Consider the following 13,056-nt stretch of genomic DNA (forward strand, 5'->3'; position numbering starts at 1 on the left):
CAATGAGGAACAGAATTTACGTGTGTAACCTGCATGTTATCCCAAAGCAGAGACCACCAACAGAGGGAGGAGATAGTCATAAGCATATGGGGCCAAGACCCCAGAAAGTAAGTGTTCCTAAACTGGCTGGGTACACGTACACACACACACACACACACACACACACACACACACACACACAAAGGACGGTGGGTCAGAGAGAACAGTGGAGTCAAGGGGAGAGATTTTTCATAGCAGTTTAGGAGATTTAAACACCTTTCAGTAGGATTGATTGAAGAGGTGTCTCAATCCCTTTACCTACTTTGAAAATCTCAACCAAGGACCTTACAGACAAGATGAGGAAGCAAAATGTAAGTGGATGGTACTTGAGACATGGAACTGGAAGCCGAAGAGGTCCAAGAAGGGCTGACTGGAGCCTATGGAAGGACTATGAATGGGTGCAATCACTGCCAGTTTCAGAGTGGTAGCCGTATTAGTCTGTATCAGTCTGCATCTGCAAAAAAGAAATGGAGTACTTGTGGCAACTTAGAGACTAACAAATTTATTTGAGCATAAGCTTTCGTGGGCTAAACCCCACTTCATCAGATGCCCCAATGAATGTTAACTCTGCATTGAAATTCAGGTTTTGCTAAAGAGGGGCAATTTTCTATTTAAAGAAAAATGAGTTCCCCCCCAAGGCCAGGTGTAACCCTGAGGGGAACCAGACCATCTGCCTCCCTCCAGTAACGCACAGCATGAGCAGGGCTGCTGGAGGATGTCCAATCAGAGGCCAGCAGAAGAAGCAGGTTTTGTGAGTGCACGAACTATGAGAAAGGGCTGGTTACAGAAAGACTGAGCATATACTGGACAGTAACTGCTGCTCTGAGAGATGAAGGAGTTTGACAGCCACTTATTTTCCAAGCATGCCTGGGTTCGGCTGGAACACTGACTGCTCACACAGCTCTGCATAATGCATGAGCTGCCGTAGTTTTTCCAGTGTAGGTGGCAATCATTTAAGCTTACAAATCAAAAGCTAGGCCGGGGCGTTTTACAAGCTTAAATGAGCTGTGCCGGATAAGTTTTGGCTGCGAACAGGAAAACAATTTTCAAGGCACTGCACATGACTATCTGCTCTAAGAGACTTCTACAAATAGTGGGCAAGCCAATGCCCCTGTGACACAGCATCTCTAGTCCCACAATACAGCTAGCCACTCAGAAGTGCAGGCAAATTATGTCGGCTAAGGCACCAATCTCTTTGAGAGTAGCCCGATGAGGGTTTCCCAGATTAAGACTTTGGGCACCAGCTTTCTTCCATTCCTTCACAGCACTCACCATGAGGCTTCAGAATACGCCAGACCCAGTCTTGCAACTGCCCAGCTCCATTACAGGACAGAGTTAAAGGCAAGCAGCTGGAGTGCAGCACTGCCCAAACACAGAGCAGCTTCGTGAAAGGTGGGAAGAGTTGCAGGGGCAGTTCTATTCTATGATTCTACTGGTTTGCATGCCACTGGAACAGAGGGGCCAGAAATCATGACAGGGCCGTTGGCCAGGAGAGCCCTGCTAGGCGATAACAGATGAAGGGCAAGGGAGACAGCTGGGAAAACTGTACACTACAAGATGTTATTGTTTATAGCATGGCCTTTCTGGAATTCCTTGCAAGTGTATTCAGTTAGGAATTAGTATTATTCTGACTGAGCACGCATCTCCCTTGGGGAACAGGAGAAAAGACTTTCCCGCTCCTACTCACCTTTCTGGGGATGGGGATGAGGAAGGAAGCAGGTTTTATTCAGTTCAGAGCTGCACTGGAAATATGAAAGGGGATTTTAACCTTTTTATTGTAGGAGCGAGAACAAATGAAGTACCTTAATGCAACAAAGAGCCTTGCAAGTGGAGATCGTGTTTGTACTTTGACCTAGTTTTCTCCAGAGTTTCATCCAAGCTACAAAATAAAAAAAAGCCACAATTCAACTCACCTGGCAGCCTCTGGTCAGAGGCATGGAGCGAGCTAGTAATAAGCCTGATCCTTCGCACCTTGAGAAGTGTCTCTGTAGGGTTAGGAAGTAGCACAGCTCAAACAAGGACTGAGCCTGCAGCAAGTGCACCTCTAGGCGACTGAGCTAGCGGAAAGAGAATGTCGCTGTTTGACTAAGGGCTCGGAAAATGTCAGCTGCTCCAGGAACTATCTATTCTGTGTGTTTCTGCTGTGCTCCCCACGGTGTCAGTGCATTGTGGGACCTAAGAGCCCCAGAGGAGAATCCAGCTCTGTCCCCTTGTCAGATCAGGGGGTTTAGCACAGAAAAGCTAGTGAAATTCATTCTGAAGGCAGCAAGATACATGTTATTCTGGTCTCCCAGTTGCAGGCAACATGCCAAGTGGGTAGTCAACAGTGCCCACCACTGCAGAGATACCTAACCGCTGCTGCAGCAGAGGTGGTCCCTCGTGTGGCTTGGGCCAGTAATTTGGAGGGACTGGAAGAAAGGATGCCTGAGTCTTCACCCTGTTGAGAGCAGAGACACAAGCAGAGCGAAGGTATGCTCTGCGCAGCTGCAATCAGAGCAGAGAACAAGGTAACAATGCATCCAGGCAGTCTTCTGTAGAGCAAATGACATGCAAAACCTTTGCTCAGCCTTGAAAATCTCTTTTGGTGCCAGGCTGCTCTGCATCACGCCAGCCATACCAGCTACTTGGCTTCCTACTCCAACGCAGCAAATACAGAGTTTCTCTCCATGCCTTCCGAGTCAAAGAGAATCCTTTCCCCAGGATATTAGCTCTGAAGAGGTCTCGTGGGAGAGAATTAGCCATCATGAAAACAATGCCCTTGGTCATCACTAGACGAAAGCTGACCTACAGCATGCAGGCATATAAACAGAGATTAGGTTAACTGGTCTGTACATAACAGGAGTACTTGTGGCAACTTCGAGACTAACAAATTTATCTGAGCATAAGCTTTTGTGAGCTGAATGCATCCGATGAAGAGGGCTGTAGCCCACGAAAGCTTATGCTCAGATAAATTTGTTAGTCTCTAAGGTGCCACAAATCCTCCTGTTCTTTTTGCGAATACAGACCAACACAGCTGCTACTCTGAAGCCTGTACATAAAAGGGTTTCCAATACCACAAACGCCCCGCTCGGATTTGGAAAGAGCAAGAGAATTTGCGGGAAGACCGGAGGGCAGGCAGCAAGTGGAGCTGAAGCGAGATGTGACCAGAGGACCCATGCAGTGACCAGTGGTGCTAACACTCAGCCTGGTATTCACCTTAAAGCCATGGGAACAGATTCAATTTTATTAAGATGATGTTGAAGTAAAAAGAAAATGGTACAGAGTTTAAAGCATACAAGTTTCTGGCTATCAGGGAATAAGGTACAGATTATCAAGGGGTGCGAAATTCGGTTTAGGAACGGGTGACGTAAGGAATACATAATCTGCACTCTCCCCAATTGGGGGTAAAAGTTTAACGGATCAAAGTACAGACACTGAGATATGGGAGTATGTTGTTCATATAATGGCTATGTTCAGGTGTGGAGTATAATGAGCGGATACGATGATGAGGATGGATTTACCCTCATTGGGTGGGATTTAATGTTCAGTGAGTTTATGGTTCCAGTTCATATGGTCTAATGGAAAAAGTCTCTCCGTCCCTTTTTACAGTCTCCTCCACTCTTGAAGTGCTTAGCCCTGTTGCTGTGGAGGACAGTTTGAAAATGTGGCCCTGAAGGCATCATAACCAGAAGGCAAATTTTAACAAGATTGAAGTCTCATGATTTTGGGGGTCAGACTCGTGAGTTTTGAACTCTGCGTTGGCAGCATTGCAGGGGCCTTCAGGGAAAGTGGAGCACAGACAGACCACCACACAAGGAACAAGGTCCTCCTTCCCTGTAACAAGCAGAAACCAAGTCTGCCACCAAAAACTTCTGCATTCAGAGACAGGGTCATTATATCAGGACTCATCTGTTTAAAAAAAACCCATGATCCAGGTATCTGCTAGGCTGCTCCCTATGCTTGTGGGGTGGTGTAGCATGAAAAGCCAACAGGAAATGCTTATTATGAGGGGCGGGGGGGGAGTTTTCCCATTCTATTAGTAGCTACAGCAGCGGACACCAGATCTCTCCCAGGAGACCATGTGAAGGTCAAGCCCTGCTCCTTTAATGGAGTCCAGGAGAGTAATATGCAGCACACTCCCATCCATCACTTTGGAAGTGCTCTGCTGGCAGGAGCTCTAGACATGGACTTGCCACTCAACTCTAATGCAGCTTTGCACCCTTTGTTGTGTCAGCACAGGAGCTGGAGATATCCAGACAGGAGGAGCCACACCTGCTAAGCTACCACCTCCTAGACAATGACCCTGTGCAGCTGTCTTGACGGGTGCAAACAGCACCCACTGAACGCAGTACAGATGGGGACCAGATCACACTGTGGCAGCTCTGTGCATTGACCGGGTCATTGGGGTTTACCGCATGAATACGTTGGTTTAGTTTAATAGCAGGCAGCTGGTAAAAAACAGGAAGCAGAACAATGGCTCGAGATAGCCGCTCATCTACCAACACTTATGGGACATCACAAGAGATATTCCCTTTGATGGTCTACTCTGACCATCTGCTGAGCTCCCCCCTCACCCCACTAGTCTGTCCAGGGAGGGGCCCAAGCCTGGGAACACAGAACAAAAACCCAGCAAGATTTAAAAGGACACACCCTCAACCAGGGAAAGGAAGTTACGGGGAAGGGACCAATATCTGTCCTAGACCCCAAAGCTATAGGCACCTGGGACAGAGAAGCTTCCTTCGGGTCTCCACTAGAGGATGGCAATGCCTCTGGGAAGAGTCCTGCATATAGACAGTTTAAAACCTTTTTTCCCCTCCCTACCTCCTTACTCCTACTGTTACAGATTTAACACTTGGGTTTAAGAAGGCTGCTAGTCACTATCTACCACTGGTCCCAGACTCCAGAAGGGCAGAACCATGGGTGCCATACCCAGTCAGAGCTGCTGGTTAAGCTTGATTGATACAGAAGGATGCTGCAGCTCAACACCCGGTCTCAGAATGGAAGAATTCCACGATTTCATACCAGAAGTCATGGCGCGAGGCGTGCAGTCAGAGGGGACAGAGCTGCAGCGAGCGCTATACTTGTGACCTTGGAACCAAGGAAGATGCTGGGAGACTATCCAAGAAGCTGAGATGATCTATTGGACGGTTCCACATCCTCAAAGGGGACAGCAGCAGCCACACTGCCCCAAGCATGATTCTTTCTAGAAATCTGTCAAAAGTTAAGAAAAATCCAGATGCCAATGCAGAGGGTGGAATGGAAGTGGACCGAGTGTCACCTAGCTTGATCACCAGAAAGATTCAACAGTCACACAAGATACTACCCTACTGAACTGATTCAGTGTAATTACTGCAGAGAAGCTGGGGCTAACCTGTGCCTTTTCAACTGTAAGTGTTTGGCTTGCAGTTACAAGGGCTATTGCTATGCTGATAGGACAAACAGTGCTCCCCATTCCAACCAAACCATCAGCATGTGCCGTTTCCCCAACAGCAAGCGCCTGATGGGGAGAGTACACTTTGGTATCCAAGGTGCAGCAGCTCACTGAGGCACAAGGCTGCTCCCTAAGAGGCATGGGAAAATACCACTCTGCAGACTCAGGAATTCAGGCAAAGTCACTGCCCAATATAAGTGGGGGACTCTCTAAAAGCTGGTGGCACCACTGACTATTAAACTGGTGTGACCGTTTCTAGCCCTGAAAGTTTTTATGGAACATGCCACCGCCAGCACTTTTGGGAGTAAGCAACTCTAGTGAACTGGGTTTCACTTCCACAGACAGGCATTTACTGACAACTGAAAACCATGGAGATTCCAGACTGGCCAATTCCATGCGCATGTCGGGAGGACATGAAACTAGATGTGCAAAGTTTATTTAAGGGCACAAGAGTGTCAAAACAGAACCAAGTATCAGGTCAGGCTAGATGGTTTAGCCATCCGCTCCCCAAGAGCAATGACTTTTTTAAAAAGGTTTAATTCTTTCCTGCTACAATCCTGGAGTCAAGGAGTTAAGAATCCTGACAAGGAGCAGAGGAAGCTACAGCTGGAGAGAGAGAGACTAGAAGCCTCATATCTCCAAAGTTATTTGATCTACATCCAGACAGCTTCATCTTTGCACAGATAACGTCTGACAAGGAAGTCTCCAATAAATATGCATCTATTTGCAGCTCGAATGCCTGCGTCTGGCCCTTTCCTTTTGCTCCCTGAGATAAACTTGCCTTTCTTTGTGCCGAGCAGGCAGCAGAATCTTTATTAGAGTTCCAACTTTAAACTGATTTACTGTTGAGTGACCCCAAAAAAGCAGCAGGGAAGCCGTAAATATTGTTGCATAAAAAACAACCTATCCCCAGAGATGCTCAGCTCCTGGTCATGACACTTCCAGTTGTCAGGCTCAAATCACTCAGCCAGCTTCTCATGGGCGGGAGGAGGGGGTGGTGCAGGACTGAAGGGTAGGAGCTATGCATATCAAGGCACAACAAGAGGACACTGTGCCCCCATACTGGAGTGCGAGACCACATTCTACCCCCCCTCCTTTCAAATCACAGGCCAATGTTGAAAGCCAGAACTGCCAGCTCCAGTTAAAAGGATGCGAGTCTAAGAACATAGGGCTTACCAGAGCACTATCTAACCACTAAAATAGGTTAAATGAAGCTCAGGGATATTACATTAACCCCTTGGACAACACAGAGAATCCTGCTAAGCATCTGCTCCACTTGGAGGCTGAAGAGCCATGGTGTTTGAGGGTTACCCTGCCATAACCAGACAGTCTAGTTACGCTTTAGAAATCTTACTTTGTGCTTAGAATTTTTAGTAGATTTCAAACTAAAAGTGTTGACATTGAGCATCCTAAAGCACTACCCTTCAGAGGCAGGCCAGTAACTTTAAACACACCTTTGGGTAAGATGGTGTTAAGAGGGGGGAGCCCCCCCAGTTTCCCCACACTTGGGAGTTTTTAGGATTTCATTTGACATTCTACATAGAGAACAAACCCAAAGCCAGCTGCCCTCCCCTACAGAAGGAGCGAGGGAGGGAACAGGCAAAGGAGCAGCCCCTCCATTTTCCGGGAGAGAACAAAAGGTCAGAAGGGCTGTTGCTCTCCCCATTCAGGAATCATTGTTCACAGTGAGGCACAAGTGGGATGAGCTTGAGCAAATGCAATTAGATACTCAGGCCTTTAAAAGAGGCATTTAAGGCACAAACACATGTAGCAAGAGGCACAGATTTTAAGGCAGGTGATCTCAAATCCTCCCACCAGCAAATTAGATAACACTTGAGGTACAGAAAGTAGGGAAGAGAGAAAGATGCTATAGACAAGTGCTGGTCTCTAGAGCCCTCAGGAACAGTGCCACACCTAGGGTAAGGAGAAGAGTTTCCCTTTTAACTCCATGTTCACACAGTCAGTCATAGCCCAAATCCCAACCTGCAGAGGGCATTACATGTCTAATTCTCACACTTCCTGGAGGTGATCTGTAGGCCCCAGAGGTCAGATGAGTCTATCACACCTGATTATCTCCTCCCCTCACACAACAGGGGAAGTATTAGACAGAAAGCAATTTCTTCTTAGTGCTGAGCCCATATCTCAGCCTGTCTGACCTTACACACACACACACCCCCACTGAATCCACTCACATTTGGGGGCACCACCCACTCTGCCCATCACAATGCCAAGGATTGACTCGGGGCAGTCCTGAATCCATGAGCCCCTCCAGCATTTCCGACTTCATGTGGCCTGACCTGGCCTGCCATCCCCTTCCTCAGCCCACAGCAGTGGGAGAGGTCTCCAGCAGGTCTTTGCATTCACACCTTACTAACCACAACAGGGGATTAAAAACAGGACATGTTTTGTCCTGCAATGAACCCTAACTTTGCAGCAAATAATCAGGGATACAATTTGGCCTTGAAGGTGTCCCAAAAGCACGTAAAGCAACCCCGACTGGAGCACCAGTCAAATCCTCTGTGTGAGGTATAGAAGCCAGGAAACCTTTGGGATCTCATGACAGCATCTGTGGCCCTGGAACGCCACTTAACACAATCTCTCCACACCTCCCTCCAAGGGGTAAGTGTCTAAGGGCTGTATATAAGTGCCTAAAGATGCAGACAGGTACCTAGTGGGGTTTTCAAAAGTGCCTAGGTGCCCAACTCCCATGGGTGTTATCCCACGACATGCCCAACTCCATGAGCTCTGGTGGAATTTTCAGAAGTGCCCAGGGACCTAAGTACTTTTAAAACTGTGGCCCTAAAGCACTGCCTAAGTTCTAAGGTGATCTGCAAGGTCTGAATGGAGCCCATATTGCTTTGTAAGGGGGTCAAGAAGCATGTCCAGGCCCTGTCCACACCTTCCTATGCCACTCTCTAAGGCAGAGATTGGGTTAACTGCAGGAGCAGGTCAAAACTGCTTTTCCTCCTAAAAAAATTTACAATAATTTATAAAAGTTTACAATAACTGCAATAATTTACAGCTAATGAAGCTCAGATGGAAGGCACAGCAAATGCAGTGCTCTATAAAAGACTAGTTGCTGAGGTTATGAAAGGGGTCCCTTCCCAGAAGGAGAAACAAGGATGGGGGAGGGAGAGAGAGAGCACAGCTTTTCAAGATTCCACCAGCATCAATGAAAAATAAAAGCATTAAATATATAAAGAGTCAGACCTTCGGTAGCTTAAATCATTTCAACGGAGGCTTGACATGGAAGGAAAGTTGAGGAATTCAAAGGGAGCGGAGGGACCTTTAATGAGCAGGAGACTCGTGTGTTACGGAGCAGTGATCTTTTAAAAGAAAGCTGAAATAGCAGAACTCGATTCACTCCCTCCCTCCCCATCCCCCACTCTGCTAGCTCTGTCCTTATCTATGCAAACAAAGGAAATGAATTCCTCTGTTCTCCTGGCATGTTCATACTGTACTGGAACCATTCCCCCAGCTTCCCATGTCAGGTAGATGAACAACGATCAACAGGCTCTTGGATAACGTCATTCCGAGTTGCCCAGAAAGATGAGAAGGGGCCTCTGGAGACGGGCCAGCTGACTGGAGGAGGTTATTACAAAATAGTAATTTTTAAATGCCATCACTGGGAGGCAAAGGTCATTTCCAAGACTGTTGATACAAGGCTACTACAAAGCATCCTCTCTCATGCACACAGTGGTGTGTGCATTTCTCATGCATTCCTTCACACAAATCTCAGCTCAAACCAAGAGGCACCCTCCAAACTGCGTGTTTCTCTGCAGTTACCTGTTTTGTTTGGTTGCAGCTCTCCATCAGTAGAGCTCACAAGAACAGATGCAAGAGATGAATGCATTCTCCAAACCCTGGAAGTGCCTTGGCTTTACCCAAGTTAATAGTTATTGACAACCCCACACACTCAAGTCAAGTTCAGGCTGTAATATTTCAGCACCTCCTATCATACGATGACAAGGTGTTACGTATTAATAGCTTCCACTACTCTCCCCTTCTAAGAATATGCACAGTGCTGGTCATTACAATTATCTTCCCCCAGCAAGTGGAGTACACGATCCTCCTGCAAGCTGTTTGAGACACACCCGCCTCCTTTAGGTCTCTTGCTGAAGTCTGGTTATTATAGGTACACAGCAAATGGTGAGCTGAAATGGCCATTTGTTGGGCCACCACCGTGCTAGCTGTTTGCATGTTTTCCTTACCTGCTGCAAGTTGTTCTGCTTTCTGCCACACGGAAGCAAAAGCCCCACATAAGGGAAGGCCAGGGAGCCAGCATCTGCCAGACAGCATGCAGCTCAGGGCATTATCTCACCACCATATGTACTCGTGGGTATGCTTAACACAAGCAGCCGATCGGCCTGTTCTATTGTGTCTCATGCTGATATTTTCCATTGGATTAAGCCTTGGAAGCAGTGAGTAACTCAGCCATGAAGAGACATTTCAGAGATGCCAAAGCCAGAAGGACCATTAAATGATCCAAGACTGAGGGGCTCGTTTTTCAGAGGACATTATATTTCCCCCAGTTACTGAGCACAATAATGCATTCATTTGTGTTTGGTTAAAGCCTCTTCTAGAAAGGCATCCAGGCTGGATTTGAAGACATCAAGAGATTAAGAACTCACCACTGCCCTTGGCAGTTTGTTCCAATGGTTAATCACCTGCACTGAAAAAAATCTGTGCCCAATTTCTAACTGACTTCAACTTCCAGCCATCAGTTCTTGTTCTACCTTTCTTTGCTAGGTTAGAGACCCCATTACTACTTGGTGTTTTCTTCCCATGAAGATACTTCTATTACTCTAAATCACCTTCTTTTTGATCAGCTAAACAGATTGAGCTCTTTAAGTCTCACTGGAAGGCATTTTCTCTAGACCTCAAATCATTTTTGTGGCTCTTTTCAGCAGCCTCTCCATCAGCATCCTATAAAACGTGAACAGAACTGGACGCAATATTCCTGCAGCAGTCTCACCAATGCCATAGGCAGAGGTAAAAGTCACCTTCCTGCCCCTACGTGCTACTCCCCTGGTTTATCCTAAAATGGAGAGTCAGGGAGACATGCAGTAATAGGGTGCGATGCCCTGACATGTGCAGTGCTGTAACCATGGAACACCCTCACATGGGCCATCCTTGAGTGGCTGAGAAACTCCACTTTACATGCCCTCTCCCTGCTCCACCCAATCTGGGGGGAGGGTGGAGTGTTATGCATGTTCTTTCCTGCCACCACTGCTTGGAAGGCAGGGACTCCTGACAACACTGGGTGGGGTGGGGCGGGACATGGTTGGTATACACACACTCGGCAGCACCTCCCATGCAGCAGGGAAAGCACTCCTGCAATCACAGCTGACTGGGACACCAGTCAAACCTGGCCTCTTGGCCTGCATGCAACGTGGGCTAAGTACTGCTGTAGCAGGGGACAATGGGCAATCATGAAACAAGTCAGCTACATTCACCCTCAATACTGTATCAGGGCAATCTTTAGACCAGCGGTGTCCAATACGTTTGCCACTAGCCACATGTGGCGAATAGGCTATTGAATTGTGGCTAATGCATGTGGCTTTTTTATAATGTGGCTAATAAGAAAAATTCAAAACCTCAAGTGTGGCTAGCATTGAATTTCTATTGGACACTGCTGCTTTAGACCAATCAGCAGGCCTTTCACCACAGGGAGCTGGTTAGACCCCAGTCAGCTAACCTGATTCCACTCTACCACGTGCGCATAAAGAAATGCCAATTCTTTTCCCAATGGGAAGGTCCAAGGAATCTTTAGCAATTTTACAGAGCGCCAAGGTGACTGACACACTAGAAGCATGCACATATTCTTTGAGAACACCACGCACAGCACCCTCCCACACCCTTCTGTCAGCCACTTCCGAAGGTATGTTTGGCTGAAAGAGGTCACTGCAGAAGTTTCCATTTTTGAATCATAACTATTCCATTGCCCTTGCAGGCCAAACCTGTTGCACCACGTGGGCTCTCATAAGCCTGCTAATATATTTTTGCTGTTCGACGTGTAAAAAAAGGGAAGCCACTCCCTTTCCCTCTATTTTCCTCCCATCCCACACTCTCTCTTCCCAGGTTAAGAACCTGAAGCCACCCCATTACTGCATCTTCACTTTGACAGCAGCATCACCCTCCCCAAGGTTAAGAGTCAACAGGGACCAGTCTCATTGGTTATAATAGCACATGCATGCCCCATTATTAATAGCAAAATCCAAAGGCTCTGATAATTACTACATCAGAATAACTAGAGGCAAAATTACATTAAACGTGTATGCTTCTGTGTTAAGCCCTTTCCTCGCCCCTTGACCTGCTTTCCCATTAACAAGATGTTTGGGAAAGACATCAGCTTTGTTGATATAAACCGGAGAGAATCCCTGGACGCAAACCAGCTCTTCCAAGCCAGTCAGCTGTGCTTGGGGACTTCCCAACATCCCCGAAAACAAATATGGGGCCCAACCGTCAGCATGTAAGTGGAGAGGCTAGTTAGGCACAGAGGAGCAGCCAGCCAAAACCCTGGGAGCAGACGTGACACCCCCCGGAGGAAATGCACCTCATCTTCAAAACTCCATGGTGTGATGTTCGAGGCGGTCCCCTCTTCAGCTGTCCACCAAAGACACTTGCAACACTCTGCCCCAGTTACACGGAGTTCTGGTGATGCACACCGCAGCTTCTGTTGCACAAGAACAGATGAAACGCATTTGTGCGTCCACACCTACTATGCAGCTACAAGTGCTGTACGAGGGCATTCTGGGAAAGCGTGGCCAGCCAACAGTGCCTCGGTACATGTGGAATGCCCAGCAGGACACAGAGCTGCCCCATGGGCTGCTGGCATCATACCCTGTCCTGCCACAGAGAGCTGGCAAGAGTATCAGACAAAGCAGTTACAGAAGCACAAGGGAGGGAGGGGCTGTCCAGCTACACTGCGGTGGAAAGAAGCATGCCAGACCAGCTGCAGAAAGACAACCATGCGCCAGCTTAGGCCACCAACTCCTAGTCTCGAGGTGGGCAGGGACACAGCTGGATTTAGACCCATCCATGCTCAATTACAAGCCCAGCTGAAATTAGTCGTGGAGACAAGATCCAAGTATCAGATATGCTGCCTCCACTAGAACCCCCATCCAAACATGTTCTAGGTACATCGAAGTCTGGAGACCTGCAGAACTGTCCTATGGCAACACCAAAAGATCCCTTTGAGCTAGGTGTTGCTCAGACACAGAACAGAGACCCTGCCCAAAGGAACTTCTAATCGAGGCAGAAATAGACAGAGGAAAGATCTACCCCATTGCACAGTCAGGGGACAGAGACAGACATCAAGCAATTTGCCCGTGCACACCACAGGGAGGGTTTGGCAGAGGCAGGAAATTAAACCAGAGCTCTCGAGTCCCAGTCCATACTCTTAACCACAAGCGTATCCTTCTTCTACACGGAGCAGCATAGAAAGGCTAGGGTTAGATATTTAATAGCAAAAGGCAAGGGTTGAAACTAAACAGAAGAGGTTAGGGGGTTAGTGGTATACAGAAATATAACATGGCTAGGATTCATTCAAAAACATAGCAAAGGGGCAAGTTTTAGGCAGGGGTTTAAAACAAAGGCAATTAAAA

General features: G+C 47.5%; 1 protein-coding gene across 3 annotated transcripts in view; it reads right to left on the bottom strand.

Annotated features, from left to right (window-relative positions):
* The window catches only part of JUP (junction plakoglobin), a 50,617-nt gene that overhangs the window by 23,580 nt on the left and 13,981 nt on the right, over positions 1–13,056 (bottom strand). The window contains exon 1 of one of the 3 annotated variants that reach the window (XM_084615452.1): positions 8,660–8,752. The exons of the other annotated variants lie outside the window; for them this stretch is intronic. The gene's annotated coding sequence lies outside the window, so the exon portion shown is untranslated. Of the gene's footprint in view, positions 1–8,659; positions 8,753–13,056 lie in introns of those variants that run through there. 3 annotated transcript variants of the gene reach the window in all.

Source organism: Lepidochelys olivacea (genome assembly GCF_965140295.1).
Source record: "Lepidochelys olivacea isolate rLepOli2 genome assembly, chromosome: 27".
Taxonomy (NCBI): Eukaryota; Metazoa; Chordata; order Testudines; family Cheloniidae; genus Lepidochelys; species Lepidochelys olivacea.